General features: G+C 47.7%; 11 non-coding genes across 11 annotated transcripts; all 11 read left to right on the plus strand.

Annotated features, from left to right (window-relative positions):
- Window positions 1-69: 69 nt before the first annotated feature.
- On the plus strand, window positions 70-260 carry LOC142684926 (U2 spliceosomal RNA). The gene has a single exon (XR_012854503.1). It is a non-coding gene; the product is annotated as a U2 spliceosomal RNA (small nuclear RNA).
- A 1,312-nt stretch (window positions 261-1,572) lies between these two features.
- LOC142684927 (U2 spliceosomal RNA) lies at window positions 1,573-1,763 on the plus strand. The gene has a single exon (XR_012854504.1). It is a non-coding gene; the product is annotated as a U2 spliceosomal RNA (small nuclear RNA).
- Window positions 1,764-3,032: 1,269 nt separating this feature from the next.
- Window positions 3,033-3,223, plus strand: LOC142684929 (U2 spliceosomal RNA). Its single transcript, XR_012854506.1, has one exon. It is a non-coding gene; the product is annotated as a U2 spliceosomal RNA (small nuclear RNA).
- A 1,296-nt stretch (window positions 3,224-4,519) lies between these two features.
- On the plus strand, window positions 4,520-4,710 carry LOC142684931 (U2 spliceosomal RNA). Its single transcript, XR_012854507.1, has one exon. It is a non-coding gene; the product is annotated as a U2 spliceosomal RNA (small nuclear RNA).
- A 1,292-nt stretch (window positions 4,711-6,002) lies between these two features.
- LOC142685108 (U2 spliceosomal RNA) lies at window positions 6,003-6,193 on the plus strand. The gene has a single exon (XR_012854667.1). It is a non-coding gene; the product is annotated as a U2 spliceosomal RNA (small nuclear RNA).
- Window positions 6,194-7,508: 1,315 nt separating this feature from the next.
- On the plus strand, window positions 7,509-7,699 carry LOC142684932 (U2 spliceosomal RNA). The gene has a single exon (XR_012854508.1). It is a non-coding gene; the product is annotated as a U2 spliceosomal RNA (small nuclear RNA).
- Window positions 7,700-9,003: 1,304 nt separating this feature from the next.
- On the plus strand, window positions 9,004-9,194 carry LOC142684933 (U2 spliceosomal RNA). Its single transcript, XR_012854509.1, has one exon. It is a non-coding gene; the product is annotated as a U2 spliceosomal RNA (small nuclear RNA).
- A 1,280-nt stretch (window positions 9,195-10,474) lies between these two features.
- On the plus strand, window positions 10,475-10,665 carry LOC142684934 (U2 spliceosomal RNA). The gene has a single exon (XR_012854510.1). It is a non-coding gene; the product is annotated as a U2 spliceosomal RNA (small nuclear RNA).
- A 1,304-nt stretch (window positions 10,666-11,969) lies between these two features.
- On the plus strand, window positions 11,970-12,160 carry LOC142684935 (U2 spliceosomal RNA). Its single transcript, XR_012854511.1, has one exon. It is a non-coding gene; the product is annotated as a U2 spliceosomal RNA (small nuclear RNA).
- Window positions 12,161-13,444: 1,284 nt separating this feature from the next.
- Window positions 13,445-13,635, plus strand: LOC142684936 (U2 spliceosomal RNA). Its single transcript, XR_012854512.1, has one exon. It is a non-coding gene; the product is annotated as a U2 spliceosomal RNA (small nuclear RNA).
- Window positions 13,636-14,927: 1,292 nt separating this feature from the next.
- On the plus strand, window positions 14,928-15,118 carry LOC142684937 (U2 spliceosomal RNA). Its single transcript, XR_012854513.1, has one exon. It is a non-coding gene; the product is annotated as a U2 spliceosomal RNA (small nuclear RNA).
- The last annotated feature ends 1,201 nt before the right edge of the window (window positions 15,119-16,319 follow it).

The raw sequence follows: 16,319 nt of genomic DNA on the forward strand, positions 1-16,319 counted from the left end.
GGCTGAATCGCTGCAAGGGCTGAACAGCAGTATCGGGCAGGCTCGGGCAACGCGCGGCCCGTTCGGGTTATCGCTTCTCGGCCTTTTGGCTAAGATCAAGTGTAGTATCTGTTCTTATCAGTTTAATATCTGATACGTCCCCTATCTGGGGACCATATATTAAATGGATTTTTAGAACAGGGAGATGGAAATAGAGCTTGCTCTGTCCACTCCACGCATTGACCTGGTATTGCAGTATTTCCAGGACCGGTGCACCCTTTCCTTATGTGTTGACTAAAAGCAGATTCCAAAAGTGTTTTTTGTCTTTGCTATTGTTTCTGTCTTTCTGAAGGGATCTCCCCTTTTAATCCCATTATTTCAACACCTGTTGGACAATGCATGAGTGATAATGAGCTCATTGATTAAATGCAATTAATGAATAGATTGCCACCTCTTGTTGTGTGTCGTCTGTGTTTCTGTGTTTCCGGCATTTCACATTGGAACACCTCATTCACCTTCCTTGTCTTCTCTCCGCCCTCCCTTTTAGGTAAGTTAAAGAGCTGCACCTGAGCCAGCCACTGATTGATTGATTGATTGATTGATTGATTGATTGATTGATTGATTGATTGATTGATTGATTGATTGATTGATTGATGCAGCACAACAGTCAAATAGTGGAGTGGAGTAGGGGAACAGCAAACAGCCAATAAAGCAGCCCGCCCGCTCGCCTGCCCGCCACAATGGACCTACCTGTGTACACTAGATGGATGTGATGGAATGTACTGTCGTCCCTACATTTCAAGAAGAAGTAAGAATTGCAGTTGCAACAAAGCCTTGCTTGCCTACAAAGAGAGCAGCAATTTGGATTTGTTACTATGTTACCTAGAAGAATAACAAACTGTGCAAGGATGGAGGTTGTAGGAGCAAGGAGCAGTTGTCTGTAAAGTTGGTGGATGCCTATTTTCCATTTTGCAGTCCCTTGTCTCCCTCTTGTGGCCTCCTGGAGGCAACTAGCTGTGCAAAAAAAAGACAGCCTGGCGGCCGGCTGTTGCAGTGTTGCCCTCTCAGGCAACACTGAGTGACTGACTGAGCCTCACCGTCTTATATAAAGTTCAGACGGAACTTTGCACGTGTCATAGTGGAGCCCTCAGGATTCCAGAGCCAGCTTTCTGACATCATAATGGGGCCTCAGAGATAAAAGCCTGGGCCCAGGCAGTGTTGGTCAGTGCTGCTCAGCAGGCAGCACTGGACTGGACTGGATTACAGCTGATACAAGGTGTGAAGGAACAAGGGGTGGCTGTGGGCATGCACTTGCTGCCGCTGCCAGTGTTTATCTGCATGGCAGCAGGGCATTTGGGCGTTGCCAGGAAGGCGTTTTTATGTAGATTCCTCCTCTTTCAGCACTGCATTGTGGTGCAAGCAAAAGAAGCAAATCCTGTCTGGCTTCCTCTCCGGCCTTTATTCACCTCCCGTGTAGCTGTGAGTGTGTGAGCCTGCAGGGCCCCATGGAATTGCCTAGAAGTAGGCTGAATCGCTGCAAGGGCTGAACAGCAGTATCGGGCAGGCTCGGGCAACGCGCGGCCCGTTCGGGTTATCGCTTCTCGGCCTTTTGGCTAAGATCAAGTGTAGTATCTGTTCTTATCAGTTTAATATCTGATACGTCCCCTATCTGGGGACCATATATTAAATGGATTTTTAGAACAGGGAGATGGAAATAGAGCTTGCTCTGTCCACTCCACGCATTGACCTGGTATTGCAGTATTTCCAGGACCGGTGCACCCTTTCCTTATGTGTTGACTAAAAGCAGATTCCAAAAGTGTTTTTTGTCTTTGCTATTGTTTCTGTCTTTCTGAAGGGATCTCCCCTTTTAATCCCATTATTTCAACACCTGTTGGACAATGCATGAGTGATAATGAGCTCATTGATTAAATGCAATTAATGAATAGATTGCCACCTCTTGTTGTGTGTCGTCTGTGTTTCTGTGTTTCCGGCATTTCACATTGGAACACCTCATTCACCTTCCTTGTCTTCTCTCCGCCCTCCCTTTTAGGTAAGTTAAAGAGCTGCACCTGAGCCAGCCACTGATTGATTGATTGATTGATTGATTGATTGATTGATTGATTGATTGATTGATTGATTGATGCAGCACAACAGTCAAATAGTGGAGTGGAGTAGGGGAACAGCAAACAGCCAATAAAGCAGCCCGCCCGCTCGCCTGCCCGCCACAATGGACCTACCTGTGTACACTAGATGGATGTGATGGAATGTACTGTCGTCCCTACATTTCAAGAAGAAGTAAGAATTGCAGTTGCAACAAAGCCTTGCTTGCCTACAAAGAGAGCAGCAATTTGGATTTGTTACTATGTTACCTAGAAGAATAACAAACTGTGCAAGGATGGAGGTTGTAGGAGCAAGGAGAAGTTGTCTGTAAAGTTGGTGGATGCCTATTTTCCATTTTGCAGTCCCTTGTCTCCCTCTTGTGGCCTCCTGGAGGCAACTAGCTGTGCAAAAAAAAGACAGCCTGGCGGCCGGCTGTTGCAGTGTTGCCCTCTCAGGCAACACTGAGTGACTGACTGAGCCTCACCGTCTTATATAAAGTTCAGACGGAACTTTGCACGTGTCATAGTGGAGCCCTCAGGATTCCAGCCTCAGAGATAAAAGCCTGGGCCCAGGCAGTGTTGGTCAGTGCTGCTCAGCAGGCAGCACTGGACTGGACTGGATTACAGCTGATACAAGGTGTGAAGGAACAAGGGGTGGCTGTGGGCATGCACTTGCTGCCGCTGCCAGTGTTTATCTGCATGGCAGCAGGGCATTTGGGCGTTGCCAGGAAGGCGTTTTTATGTAGATTCCTCCTCTTTCAGCACTGCATTGTGGTGCAAGCAAAAGAAGCAAATCCTGTCTGGCTTCCTCTCCGGCCTTTATTCACCTCCCGTGTAGCTGTGAGTGTGTGAGCCTGCAGGGCCCCATGGAATTGCCTAGAAGTAGGCTGAATCGCTGCAAGGGCTGAACAGCAGTATCGGGCAGGCTCGGGCAACGCGCGGCCCGTTCGGGTTATCGCTTCTCGGCCTTTTGGCTAAGATCAAGTGTAGTATCTGTTCTTATCAGTTTAATATCTGATACGTCCCCTATCTGGGGACCATATATTAAATGGATTTTTAGAACAGGGAGATGGAAATAGAGCTTGCTCTGTCCACTCCACGCATTGACCTGGTATTGCAGTATTTCCAGGACCGGTGCACCCTTTCCTTATGTGTTGACTAAAAGCAGATTCCAAAAGTGTTTTTTGTCTTTGCTATTGTTTCTGTCTTTCTGAAGGGATCTCCCCTTTTAATCCCATTATTTCAACACCTGTTGGACAATGCATGAGTGATAATGAGCTCATTGATTAAATGCAATTAATGAATAGATTGCCACCTCTTGTTGTGTGTCGTCTGTGTTTCTGTGTTTCCGGCATTTCACATTGGAACACCTCATTCACCTTCCTTGTCTTCTCTCCGCCCTCCCTTTTAGGTAAGTTAAAGAGCTGCACCTGAGCCAGCCACTGATTGATTGATTGATTGATTGATTGATTGATTGATTGATTGATTGATTGATTGATTGATGCAGCACAACAGTCAAATAGTGGAGTGGAGTAGGGGAACAGCAAACAGCCAATAAAGCAGCCCGCCCGCTCGCCTGCCCGCCACAATGGACCTACCTGTGTACACTAGATGGATGTGATGGAATGTACTGTCGTCCCTACATTTCAAGAAGAAGTAAGAATTGCAGTTGCAACAAAGCCTTGCTTGCCTACAAAGAGAGCAGCAATTTGGATTTGTTACTATGTTACCTAGAAGAATAACAAACTGTGCAAGGATGGAGGTTGTAGGAGCAAGGAGAAGTTGTCTGTAAAGTTGGTGGATGCCTATTTTCCATTTTGCAGTCCCTTGTCTCCCTCTTGTGGCCTCCTGGAGGCAACTAGCTGTGCAAAAAAAAGACAGCCTGGCGGCCGGCTGTTGCAGTGTTGCCCTCTCAGGCAACACTGAGTGACTGACTGAGCCTCACCGTCTTATATAAAGTTCAGACGGAACTTTGCACGTGTCATAGTGGAGCCCTCAGGATTCCAGAGCCAGCTTTCTGACATCATAATGGGGCCTCAGAGATAAAAGCCTGGGCCCAGGCAGTGTTGGTCAGTGCTGCTCAGCAGGCAGCACTGGACTGGACTGGATTACAGCTGATACAAGGTGTGAAGGAACAAGGGGTGGCTGTGGGCATGCACTTGCTGCCGCTGCCAGTGTTTATCTGCATGGCAGCAGGGCATTTGGGCGTTGCCAGGAAGGCGTTTTTATGTAGATTCCTCCTCTTTCAGCACTGCATTGTGGTGCAAGCAAAAGAAGCAAATCCTGTCTGGCTTCCTCTCCGGCCTTTATTCACCTCCCGTGTAGCTGTGAGTGTGTGAGCCTGCAGGGCCCCATGGAATTGCCTAGAAGTAGGCTGAATCGCTGCAAGGGCTGAACAGCAGTATCGGGCAGGCTCGGGCAACGCGCGGCCCGTTCGGGTTATCGCTTCTCGGCCTTTTGGCTAAGATCAAGTGTAGTATCTGTTCTTATCAGTTTAATATCTGATACGTCCCCTATCTGGGGACCATATATTAAATGGATTTTTAGAACAGGGAGATGGAAATAGAGCTTGCTCTGTCCACTCCACGCATTGACCTGGTATTGCAGTATTTCCAGGACCGGTGCACCCTTTCCTTATGTGTTGACTAAAAGCAGATTCCAAAAGTGTTTTTTGTCTTTGCTATTGTTTCTGTCTTTCTGAAGGGATCTCCCCTTTTAATCCCATTATTTCAACACCTGTTGGACAATGCATGAGTGATAATGAGCTCATTGATTAAATGCAATTAATGAATAGATTGCCACCTCTTGTTGTGTGTCGTCTGTGTTTCTGTGTTTCCGGCATTTCACATTGGAACACCTCATTCACCTTCCTTGTCTTCTCTCCGCCCTCCCTTTTAGGTAAGTTAAAGAGCTGCACCTGAGCCAGCCACTGATTGATTGATTGATTGATTGATTGATTGATTGATTGATTGATTGATTGATTGATGCAGCACAACAGTCAAATAGTGGAGTGGAGTAGGGGAACAGCAAACAGCCAATAAAGCAGCCCGCCCGCTCGCCTGCCCGCCACAATGGACCTACCTGTGTACACTAGATGGATGTGATGGAATGTACTGTCGTCCCTACATTTCAAGAAGAAGTAAGAATTGCAGTTGCAACAAAGCCTTGCTTGCCTACAAAGAGAGCAGCAATTTGGATTTGTTACTATGTTACCTAGAAGAATAACAAACTGTGCAAGGATGGAGGTTGTAGGAGCAAGGAGAAGTTGTCTGTAAAGTTGGTGGATGCCTATTTTCCATTTTGCAGTCCCTTGTCTCCCTCTTGTGGCCTCCTGGAGGCAACTAGCTGTGCAAAAAAAAGACAGCCTGGCGGCCGGCTGTTGCAGTGTTGCCCTCTCAGGCAACACTGAGTGACTGACTGAGCCTCACCGTCTTATATAAAGTTCAGACGGAACTTTGCACGTGTCATAGTGGAGCCCTCAGGATTCCAGAGCCAGCTTTCTGACATCATAATGGGGCCTCAGAGATAAAAGCCTGGGCCCAGGCAGTGTTGGTCAGTGCTGCTCAGCAGGCAGCACTGGACTGGACTGGATTACAGCTGATACAAGGTGTGAAGGAACAAGGGGTGGCTGTGGGCATGCACTTGCTGCCGCTGCCAGTGTTTATCTGCATGGCAGCAGGGCATTTGGGCGTTGCCAGGAAGGCGTTTTTATGTAGATTCCTCCTCTTTCAGCACTGCATTGTGGTGCAAGCAAAAGAAGCAAATCCTGTCTGGCTTCCTCTCCGGCCTTTATTCACCTCCCGTGTAGCTGTGAGTGTGTGAGCCTGCAGGGCCCCATGGAATTGCCTAGAAGTAGGCTGAATCGCTGCAAGGGCTGAACAGCAGTATCGGGCAGGCTCGGGCAACGCGCGGCCCGTTCGGGTTATCGCTTCTCGGCCTTTTGGCTAAGATCAAGTGTAGTATCTGTTGTTATCAGTTTAATATCTGATACGTCCCCTATCTGGGGACCATATATTAAATGGATTTTTAGAACAGGGAGATGGAAATAGAGCTTGCTCTGTCCACTCCACGCATTGACCTGGTATTGCAGTATTTCCAGGACCGGTGCACCCTTTCCTTATGTGTTGACTAAAAGCAGATTCCAAAAGTGTTTTTTGTCTTTGCTATTGTTTCTGTCTTTCTGAAGGGATCTCCCCTTTTAATCCCATTATTTCAACACCTGTTGGACAATGCATGAGTGATAATGAGCTCATTGATTAAATGCAATTAATGAATAGATTGCCACCTCTTGTTGTGTGTCGTCTGTGTTTCTGTGTTTCCGGCATTTCACATTGGAACACCTCATTCACCTTCCTTGTCTTCTCTCCGCCCTCCCTTTTAGGTAAGTTAAAGAGCTGCACCTGAGCCAGCCACTGATTGATTGATTGATTGATTGATTGATTGATTGATTGATTGATTGATTGATTGATTGATGCAGCACAACAGTCAAATAGTGGAGTGGAGTAGGGGAACAGCAAACAGCCAATAAAGCAGCCCGCCCGCTCGCCTGCCCGCCACAATGGACCTACCTGTGTACACTAGATGGATGTGATGGAATGTACTGTCGTCCCTACATTTCAAGGTCGTCCCTACATTTCAAGAAGAAGTAAGAATTGCAGTTGCAACAAAGCCTTGCTTGCCTACAAAGAGAGCAGCAATTTGGATTTGTTACTATGTTACCTAGAAGAATAACAAACTGTGCAAGGATGGAGGTTGTAGGAGCAAGGAGAAGTTGTCTGTAAAGTTGGTGGATGCCTATTTTCCATTTTGCAGTCCCTTGTCTCCCTCTTGTGGCCTCCTGGAGGCAACTAGCTGTGCAAAAAAAAGACAGCCTGGCGGCCGGCTGTTGCAGTGTTGCCCTCTCAGGCAACACTGAGTGACTGACTGAGCCTCACCGTCTTATATAAAGTTCAGACGGAACTTTGCACGTGTCATAGTGGAGCCCTCAGGATTCCAGAGCCAGCTTTCTGACATCATAATGGGGCCTCAGAGATAAAAGCCTGGGCCCAGGCAGTGTTGGTCAGTGCTGCTCAGCAGGCAGCACTGGACTGGACTGGATTACAGCTGATACAAGGTGTGAAGGAACAAGGGGTGGCTGTGGGCATGCACTTGCTGCCGCTGCCAGTGTTTATCTGCATGGCAGCAGGGCATTTGGGCGTTGCCAGGAAGGCGTTTTTATGTAGATTCCTCCTCTTTCAGCACTGCATTGTGGTGCAAGCAAAAGAAGCAAATCCTGTCTGGCTTCCTCTCCGGCCTTTATTCACCTCCCGTGTAGCTGTGAGTGTGTGAGCCTGCAGGGCCCCATGGAATTGCCTAGAAGTAGGCTGAATCGCTGCAAGGGCTGAACAGCAGTATCGGGCAGGCTCGGGCAACGCGCGGCCCGTTCGGGTTATCGCTTCTCGGCCTTTTGGCTAAGATCAAGTGTAGTATCTGTTCTTATCAGTTTAATATCTGATACGTCCCCTATCTGGGGACCATATATTAAATGGATTTTTAGAACAGGGAGATGGAAATAGAGCTTGCTCTGTCCACTCCACGCATTGACCTGGTATTGCAGTATTTCCAGGACCGGTGCACCCTTTCCTTATGTGTTGACTAAAAGCAGATTCCAAAAGTGTTTTTTGTCTTTGCTATTGTTTCTGTCTTTCTGAAGGGATCTCCCCTTTTAATCCCATTATTTCAACACCTGTTGGACAATGCATGAGTGATAATGAGCTCATTGATTAAATGCAATTAATGAATAGATTGCCACCTCTTGTTGTGTGTCGTCTGTGTTTCTGTGTTTCCGGCATTTCACATTGGAACACCTCATTCACCTTCCTTGTCTTCTCTCCGCCCTCCCTTTTAGGTAAGTTAAAGAGCTGCACCTGAGCCAGCCACTGATTGATTGATTGATTGATTGATTGATTGATTGATTGATTGATTGATTGATTGATTGATTGATTGATGCAGCACAACAGTCAAATAGTGGAGTGGAGTAGGGGAACAGCAAACAGCCAATAAAGCAGCCCGCCCGCTCGCCTGCCCGCCACAATGGACCTACCTGTGTACACTAGATGGATGTGATGGAATGTACTGTCGTCCCTACATTTCAAGAAGAAGTAAGAATTGCAGTTGCAACAAAGCCTTGCTTGCCTACAAAGAGAGCAGCAATTTGGATTTGTTACTATGTTACCTAGAAGAATAACAAACTGTGCAAGGATGGAGGTTGTAGGAGCAAGGAGAAGTTGTCTGTAAAGTTGGTGGATGCCTATTTTCCATTTTGCAGTCCCTTGTCTCCCTCTTGTGGCCTCCTGGAGGCAACTAGCTGTGCAAAAAAAAGACAGCCTGGCGGCCGGCTGTTGCAGTGTTGCCCTCTCAGGCAACACTGAGTGACTGACTGAGCCTCACCGTCTTATATAAAGTTCAGACGGAACTTTGCACGTGTCATAGTGGAGCCCTCAGGATTCCAGAGCCAGCTTTCTGACATCATAATGGGGCCTCAGAGATAAAAGCCTGGGCCCAGGCAGTGTTGGTCAGTGCTGCTCAGCAGGCAGCACTGGACTGGACTGGATTACAGCTGATACAAGGTGTGAAGGAACAAGGGGTGGCTGTGGGCATGCACTTGCTGCCGCTGCCAGTGTTTATCTGCATGGCAGCAGGGCATTTGGGCGTTGCCAGGAAGGCGTTTTTATGTAGATTCCTCCTCTTTCAGCACTGCATTGTGGTGCAAGCAAAAGAAGCAAATCCTGTCTGGCTTCCTCTCCGGCCTTTATTCACCTCCCGTGTAGCTGTGAGTGTGTGAGCCTGCAGGGCCCCATGGAATTGCCTAGAAGTAGGCTGAATCGCTGCAAGGGCTGAACAGCAGTATCGGGCAGGCTCGGGCAACGCGCGGCCCGTTCGGGTTATCGCTTCTCGGCCTTTTGGCTAAGATCAAGTGTAGTATCTGTTCTTATCAGTTTAATATCTGATACGTCCCCTATCTGGGGACCATATATTAAATGGATTTTTAGAACAGGGAGATGGAAATAGAGCTTGCTCTGTCCACTCCACGCATTGACCTGGTATTGCAGTATTTCCAGGACCGGTGCACCCTTTCCTTATGTGTTGACTAAAAGCAGATTCCAAAAGTGTTTTTTGTCTTTGCTATTGTTTCTGTCTTTCTGAAGGGATCTCCCCTTTTAATCCCATTATTTCAACACCTGTTGGACAATGCATGAGTGATAATGAGCTCATTGATTAAATGCAATTAATGAATAGATTGCCACCTCTTGTTGTGTGTCGTCTGTGTTTCTGTGTTTCCGGCATTTCACATTGGAACACCTCATTCACCTTCCTTGTCTTCTCTCCGCCCTCCCTTTTAGGTAAGTTAAAGAGCTGCACCTGAGCCAGCCACTGATTGATTGATTGATTGATTGATTGATTGATTGATTGATTGATGCAGCACAACAGTCAAATAGTGGAGTGGAGTAGGGGAACAGCAAACAGCCAATAAAGCAGCCCGCCCGCTCGCCTGCCCGCCACAATGGACCTACCTGTGTACACTAGATGGATGTGATGGAATGTACTGTCGTCCCTACATTTCAAGAAGAAGTAAGAATTGCAGTTGCAACAAAGCCTTGCTTGCCTACAAAGAGAGCAGCAATTTGGATTTGTTACTATGTTACCTAGAAGAATAACAAACTGTGCAAGGATGGAGGTTGTAGGAGCAAGGAGAAGTTGTCTGTAAAGTTGGTGGATGCCTATTTTCCATTTTGCAGTCCCTTGTCTCCCTCTTGTGGCCTCCTGGAGGCAACTAGCTGTGCAAAAAAAAGACAGCCTGGCGGCCGGCTGTTGCAGTGTTGCCCTCTCAGGCAACACTGAGTGACTGACTGAGCCTCACCGTCTTATATAAAGTTCAGACGGAACTTTGCACGTGTCATAGTGGAGCCCTCAGGATTCCAGAGCCAGCTTTCTGACATCATAATGGGGCCTCAGAGATAAAAGCCTGGGCCCAGGCAGTGTTGGTCAGTGCTGCTCAGCAGGCAGCACTGGACTGGACTGGATTACAGCTGATACAAGGTGTGAAGGAACAAGGGGTGGCTGTGGGCATGCACTTGCTGCCGCTGCCAGTGTTTATCTGCATGGCAGCAGGGCATTTGGGCGTTGCCAGGAAGGCGTTTTTATGTAGATTCCTCCTCTTTCAGCACTGCATTGTGGTGCAAGCAAAAGAAGCAAATCCTGTCTGGCTTCCTCTCCGGCCTTTATTCACCTCCCGTGTAGCTGTGAGTGTGTGAGCCTGCAGGGCCCCATGGAATTGCCTAGAAGTAGGCTGAATCGCTGCAAGGGCTGAACAGCAGTATCGGGCAGGCTCGGGCAACGCGCGGCCCGTTCGGGTTATCGCTTCTCGGCCTTTTGGCTAAGATCAAGTGTAGTATCTGTTCTTATCAGTTTAATATCTGATACGTCCCCTATCTGGGGACCATATATTAAATGGATTTTTAGAACAGGGAGATGGAAATAGAGCTTGCTCTGTCCACTCCACGCATTGACCTGGTATTGCAGTATTTCCAGGACCGGTGCACCCTTTCCTTATGTGTTGACTAAAAGCAGATTCCAAAAGTGTTTTTTGTCTTTGCTATTGTTTCTGTCTTTCTGAAGGGATCTCCCCTTTTAATCCCATTATTTCAACACCTGTTGGACAATGCATGAGTGATAATGAGCTCATTGATTAAATGCAATTAATGAATAGATTGCCACCTCTTGTTGTGTGTCGTCTGTGTTTCTGTGTTTCCGGCATTTCACATTGGAACACCTCATTCACCTTCCTTGTCTTCTCTCCGCCCTCCCTTTTAGGTAAGTTAAAGAGCTGCACCTGAGCCAGCCACTGATTGATTGATTGATTGATTGATTGATTGATTGATTGATTGATTGATTGATTGATTGATTGATTGATGCAGCACAACAGTCAAATAGTGGAGTGGAGTAGGGGAACAGCAAACAGCCAATAAAGCAGCCCGCCCGCTCGCCTGCCCGCCACAATGGACCTACCTGTGTACACTAGATGGATGTGATGGAATGTACTGTCGTCCCTACATTTCAAGAAGAAGTAAGAATTGCAGTTGCAACAAAGCCTTGCTTGCCTACAAAGAGAGCAGCAATTTGGATTTGTTACTATGTTACCTAGAAGAATAACAAACTGTGCAAGGATGGAGGTTGTAGGAGCAAGGAGAAGTTGTCTGTAAAGTTGGTGGATGCCTATTTTCCATTTTGCAGTCCCTTGTCTCCCTCTTGTGGCCTCCTGGAGGCAACTAGCTGTGCAAAAAAAAGACAGCCTGGCGGCCGGCTGTTGCAGTGTTGCCCTCTCAGGCAACACTGAGTGACTGACTGAGCCTCACCGTCTTATATAAAGTTCAGACGGAACTTTGCACGTGTCATAGTGGAGCCCTCAGGATTCCAGAGCCAGCTTTCTGACATCATAATGGGGCCTCAGAGATAAAAGCCTGGGCCCAGGCAGTGTTGGTCAGTGCTGCTCAGCAGGCAGCACTGGACTGGACTGGATTACAGCTGATACAAGGTGTGAAGGAACAAGGGGTGGCTGTGGGCATGCACTTGCTGCCGCTGCCAGTGTTTATCTGCATGGCAGCAGGGCATTTGGGCGTTGCCAGGAAGGCGTTTTTATGTAGATTCCTCCTCTTTCAGCACTGCATTGTGGTGCAAGCAAAAGAAGCAAATCCTGTCTGGCTTCCTCTCCGGCCTTTATTCACCTCCCGTGTAGCTGTGAGTGTGTGAGCCTGCAGGGCCCCATGGAATTGCCTAGAAGTAGGCTGAATCGCTGCAAGGGCTGAACAGCAGTATCGGGCAGGCTCGGGCAACGCGCGGCCCGTTCGGGTTATCGCTTCTCGGCCTTTTGGCTAAGATCAAGTGTAGTATCTGTTCTTATCAGTTTAATATCTGATACGTCCCCTATCTGGGGACCATATATTAAATGGATTTTTAGAACAGGGAGATGGAAATAGAGCTTGCTCTGTCCACTCCACGCATTGACCTGGTATTGCAGTATTTCCAGGACCGGTGCACCCTTTCCTTATGTGTTGACTAAAAGCAGATTCCAAAAGTGTTTTTTGTCTTTGCTATTGTTTCTGTCTTTCTGAAGGGATCTCCCCTTTTAATCCCATTATTTCAACACCTGTTGGACAATGCATGAGTGATAATGAGCTCATTGATTAAATGCAATTAATGAATAGATTGCCACCTCTTGTTGTGTGTCGTCTGTGTTTCTGTGTTTCCGGCATTTCACATTGGAACACCTCATTCACCTTCCTTGTCTTCTCTCCGCCCTCCCTTTTAGGTAAGTTAAAGAGCTGCACCTGAGCCAGCCACTGATTGATTGATTGATTGATTGATTGATTGATTGATTGATTGATTGATGCAGCACAACAGTCAAATAGTGGAGTGGAGTAGGGGAACAGCAAACAGCCAATAAAGCAGCCCGCCCGCTCGCCTGCCCGCCACAATGGACCTACCTGTGTACACTAGATGGATGTGATGGAATGTACTGTCGTCCCTACATTTCAAGAAGAAGTAAGAATTGCAGTTGCAACAAAGCCTTGCTTGCCTACAAAGAGAGCAGCAATTTGGATTTGTTACTATGTTACCTAGAAGAATAACAAACTGTGCAAGGATGGAGGTTGTAGGAGCAAGGAGAAGTTGTCTGTAAAGTTGGTGGATGCCTATTTTCCATTTTGCAGTCCCTTGTCTCCCTCTTGTGGCCTCCTGGAGGCAACTAGCTGTGCAAAAAAAAGACAGCCTGGCGGCCGGCTGTTGCAGTGTTGCCCTCTCAGGCAACACTGAGTGACTGACTGAGCCTCACCGTCTTATATAAAGTTCAGACGGAACTTTGCACGTGTCATAGTGGAGCCCTCAGGATTCCAGAGCCAGCTTTCTGACATCATAATGGGGCCTCAGAGATAAAAGCCTGGGCCCAGGCAGTGTTGGTCAGTGCTGCTCAGCAGGCAGCACTGGACTGGACTGGATTACAGCTGATACAAGGTGTGAAGGAACAAGGGGTGGCTGTGGGCATGCACTTGCTGCCGCTGCCAGTGTTTATCTGCATGGCAGCAGGGCATTTGGGCGTTGCCAGGAAGGCGTTTTTATGTAGATTCCTCCTCTTTCAGCACTGCATTGTGGTGCAAGCAAAAGAAGCAAATCCTGTCTGGCTTCCTCTCCGGCCTTTATTCACCTCCCGTGTAGCTGTGAGTGTGTGAGCCTGCAGGGCCCCATGGAATTGCCTAGAAGTAGGCTGAATCGCTGCAAGGGCTGAACAGCAGTATCGGGCAGGCTCGGGCAACGCGCGGCCCGTTCGGGTTATCGCTTCTCGGCCTTTTGGCTAAGATCAAGTGTAGTATCTGTTCTTATCAGTTTAATATCTGATACGTCCCCTATCTGGGGACCATATATTAAATGGATTTTTAGAACAGGGAGATGGAAATAGAGCTTGCTCTGTCCACTCCACGCATTGACCTGGTATTGCAGTATTTCCAGGACCGGTGCACCCTTTCCTTATGTGTTGACTAAAAGCAGATTCCAAAAGTGTTTTTTGTCTTTGCTATTGTTTCTGTCTTTCTGAAGGGATCTCCCCTTTTAATCCCATTATTTCAACACCTGTTGGACAATGCATGAGTGATAATGAGCTCATTGATTAAATGCAATTAATGAATAGATTGCCACCTCTTGTTGTGTGTCGTCTGTGTTTCTGTGTTTCCGGCATTTCACATTGGAACACCTCATTCACCTTCCTTGTCTTCTCTCCGCCCTCCCTTTTAGGTAAGTTAAAGAGCTGCACCTGAGCCAGCCACTGATTGATTGATTGATTGATTGATTGATTGATTGATTGATTGATTGATTGATTGATGCAGCACAACAGTCAAATAGTGGAGTGGAGTAGGGGAACAGCAAACAGCCAATAAAGCAGCCCGCCCGCTCGCCTGCCCGCCACAATGGACCTACCTGTGTACACTAGATGGATGTGATGGAATGTACTGTCGTCCCTACATTTCAAGAAGAAGTAAGAATTGCAGTTGCAACAAAGCCTTGCTTGCCTACAAAGAGAGCAGCAATTTGGATTTGTTACTATGTTACCTAGAAGAATAACAAACTGTGCAAGGATGGAGGTTGTAGGAGCAAGGAGAAGTTGTCTGTAAAGTTGGTGGATGCCTATTTTCCATTTTGCAGTCCCTTGTCTCCCTCTTGTGGCCTCCTGGAGGCAACTAGCTGTGCAAAAAAAAGACAGCCTGGCGACCGGCTGTTGCAGTGTTGCCCTCTCAGGCAACACTGAGTGACTGACTGAGCCTCACCGTCTTATATAAAGTTCAGACGGAACTTTGCACGTGTCATAGTGGAGCCCTCAGGATTCCAGAGCCAGCTTTCTGACATCATAATGGGGCCTCAGAGATAAAAGCCTGGGCCCAGGCAGTGTTGGTCAGTGCTGCTCAGCAGGCAGCACTGGACTGGACTGGATTACAGCTGATACAAGGTGTGAAGGAACAAGGGGTGGCTGTGGGCATGCACTTGCTGCCGCTGCCAGTGTTTATCTGCATGGCAGCAGGGCATTTGGGCGTTGCCAGGAAGGCGTTTTTATGTAGATTCCTCCTCTTTCAGCACTGCATTGTGGTGCAAGCAAAAGAAGCAAATCCTGTCTGGCTTCCTCTCCGGCCTTTATTCACCTCCCGTGTAGCTGTGAGTGTGTGAGCCTGCAGGGCCCCATGGAATTGCCTAGAAGTAGGCTGAATCGCTGCAAGGGCTGAACAGCAGTATCGGGCAGGCTCGGGCAACGCGCGGCCCGTTCGGGTTATCGCTTCTCGGCCTTTTGGCTAAGATCAAGTGTAGTATCTGTTCTTATCAGTTTAATATCTGATACGTCCCCTATCTGGGGACCATATATTAAATGGATTTTTAGAACAGGGAGATGGAAATAGAGCTTGCTCTGTCCACTCCACGCATTGACCTGGTATTGCAGTATTTCCAGGACCGGTGCACCCTTTCCTTATGTGTTGACTAAAAGCAGATTCCAAAAGTGTTTTTTGTCTTTGCTATTGTTTCTGTCTTCATGAAGGGATCTCCCCTTTTAATCCCATTATTTCAACACCTGTTGGACAATGCATGAGTGATAATGAGCTCATTGATTAAATGCAATTAATGAATAGATTGCCACCTCTTGTTGTGTGTCGTCTGTGTTTCTGTGTTTCCGGCATTTCACATTGGAACACCTCATTGAACACCTCATTCACCTTCCTTGTCTTCTCTCCGCCCTCCCTTTTAGGTAAGTTAAAGAGCTGCACCTGAGCCAGCCACTGATTGATTGATTGATTGATTGATTGATTGATTGATTGATTGATTGATTGATTGATGCAGCACAACAGTCAAATAGTGGAGTGGAGTAGGGGAACAGCAAACAGCCAATAAAGCAGCCCGCCCGCTCGCCTGCCCGCCACAATGGACCTACCTGTGTACACTAGATGGATGTGATGGAATGTACTGTCGTCCCTACATTTCAAGAAGAAGTAAGAATTGCAGTTGCAACAAAGCCTTGCTTGCCTACAAAGAGAGCAGCAATTTGGATTTGTTACTATGTTACCTAGAAGAATAACAAACTGTGCAAGGATGGAGGTTGTAGGAGCAAGGAGAAGTTGTCTGTAAAGTTGGTGGATGCCTATTTTCCATTTTGCAGTCCCTTGTCTCCCTCTTGTGGCCTCCTGGAGGCAACTAGCTGTGCAAAAAAAAGACAGCCTGGCGGCCGGCTGTTGCAGTGTTGCCCTCTCAGGCAACACTGAGTGACTGACTGAGCCTCACCGTCTTATATAAAGTTCAGACGGAACTTTGCACGTGTCATAGTGGAGCCCTCAGGATTCCAGAGCCAGCTTTCTGACATCATAATGGGGCCTCAGAGATAAAAGCCTGGGCCCAGGCAGTGTTGGTCAGTGCTGCTCAGCAGGCAGCACTGGACTGGACTGGATTACAGCTGATACAAGGTGTGAAGGAACAAGGGGTGGCTGTGGGCATGCACTTGCTGCCGCTGCCAGTGTTTATCTGCATGGCAGCAGGGCATTTGGGCGTTGCCAGGAAGGCGTTTTTATGTAGATTCCTCCTCTTTCAGCACTGCATTGTGGTGCAAGCAAAAGAAGCAAATCCTGTCTGGCTTCCTCTCCGGCCTTTATTCACCTCCCGTGTAGCTGTGAGTGTGTG

Source organism: Rhinoderma darwinii (assembly GCF_050947455.1).
Source record: "Rhinoderma darwinii isolate aRhiDar2 chromosome 5 unlocalized genomic scaffold, aRhiDar2.hap1 SUPER_5_unloc_11, whole genome shotgun sequence".
Taxonomy (NCBI): Eukaryota; Metazoa; Chordata; class Amphibia; order Anura; family Rhinodermatidae; genus Rhinoderma; species Rhinoderma darwinii.